This window comes from Octodon degus, unplaced genomic scaffold (assembly GCF_000260255.1).
Source record: "Octodon degus isolate 3935 unplaced genomic scaffold, OctDeg1.0 scaffold00083, whole genome shotgun sequence".
In the NCBI taxonomy this organism is placed as follows: domain Eukaryota; kingdom Metazoa; phylum Chordata; class Mammalia; order Rodentia; family Octodontidae; genus Octodon; species Octodon degus.
In genome coordinates, this window is record NW_004524659.1 from 9,437,727 (window position 1) to 9,439,291 (window position 1,565).

Sequence of the window (1,565 nt, forward strand, 5' to 3'; positions counted from 1 at the left end):
TAATGTGACCCTGTTTAAAATGAAATAGTCTCAAGACACTCAGTAAGTCTAAATTTTTAACAGTGTTTGTCCCTGGAAATTGATTATTAAGTTTTTTGGGAAGAAAATTGTAAATATGGAAATACCTGTAACATACCTGGGGCAGTATGAGGATCTAAGTGACAAAGCAAACATCATTTAAATATTATTTTATTACGAATTAGTTTAAATAGATACAGAGAGGAAGACTCAACTCATACACTGAAAACCAGCTTTATCTAATTTTAAGAATTAGCTATCTTTGCTTATTTTTTTTTTGTAATATGAAAATTTATTACTGTCTTTTCATCATTAAAACTTAGGATCTTGGTCTTTCCTTCTTGCCTTTGTAGAGAGCCAAAAGAGAGACACTGGCTACTTTAACAACCTTAAAGCGGACTCCAGGAATGTCACCAACGGCATGACCTTTTCGACCAAATCCAGCAACCAGCACTTCATCATTTTCCTCAATGAAGTTCAAACACCCATCATTAGGGACAAAAGCTGTGATTTTCTTGCCGTTCTTGATCAGTTGGACTCGCACGCACTTCCTGATGGCAGAATTGGGCTGCTTGGCCTCAACCCCTACTTTCTCCAGCACGATCCCCTTTGCGTGGGAAGCACCCCCAAAGGGGCTGGCCTTCAGGGCTGTGCCCAGATGGGCCTTCTTGTACTGCTTGTCGTGCCACTTCTGGTCCCGCCGGTGACTGCGGAGCTTCCTGGCAGTACGGAGGCCACGACACTTGCCCATCCTGCCGCTGCGAGGGCCCCTCTTTGCTTATTTTTAAAGAAATATTTTCCCTTTTAATCCTTTCATCAGTCTCATTTTTCTTTCCCTCTAGAGATCAGCACTGTTATGGATTACATGATTATTTCCAAGAATGCCTTTGCCTTCTTCCTATGTAGTATTTAGCCATGGAAAATACATATACTATCAATTTACATATTTTCAAACTTTATGTAAGTGGTACTATATTATAGAAAATAATCTATAGTTCAACTTCAGTAATATTTTAGGACTTATCCATTATCATAGAAGTATCTCTAGTTATCTTCTGGGCATGGTGGTGCATGCCTGTAATTCCAGCACACAGGACTCTTAAGGCAGGAGGATTGCACACAGGACTCTTAAGGCAGGAGTTTGAGGCCACCCTGGGTTACACAGTGAGACCTTGTCTCAAAACAAGCAAAAAAATTAAAACATAACAGAAATATCTTCAGTTACCCATTTTAAATTGCATTGTAAATTATGCTCAGTCTAATAGATTGCTTCTACCTTTGAATTCTTACATGTAATGCTGCAATAGACCTTCATGTACATGTCCCTGAGACATGACGAGAGACTAGAGATTTAAGTGGATCTGCTAATCAGACAGCACTCACATCATCTTTACTAGATTTTGTCTAACTATGCTTAGAACAGTCACTTCAATAGCATTGCTTGAGTGTTCCCATTGATCTACAGATTTCCAGAAATTGACACTGTGATCCTTTTGCTAATGTGATCATTTCAAGTTTTTTTTTTTTCTTGTTTGTTTTTGTTTTTT

General features: G+C 38.5%; 1 pseudogene across 1 annotated transcript; it reads right to left on the reverse strand.

Annotated features, from left to right (window-relative positions):
* Positions 1–294: 294 nt before the first annotated feature.
* Positions 295–782, reverse strand: LOC101585866 (annotated as a pseudogene). Its single transcript, XR_001117197.1, has one exon. The product of XR_001117197.1 is annotated as a 40S ribosomal protein S23 pseudogene (transcript).
* Between the last annotated feature and the right edge of the window lie 783 nt (positions 783–1,565).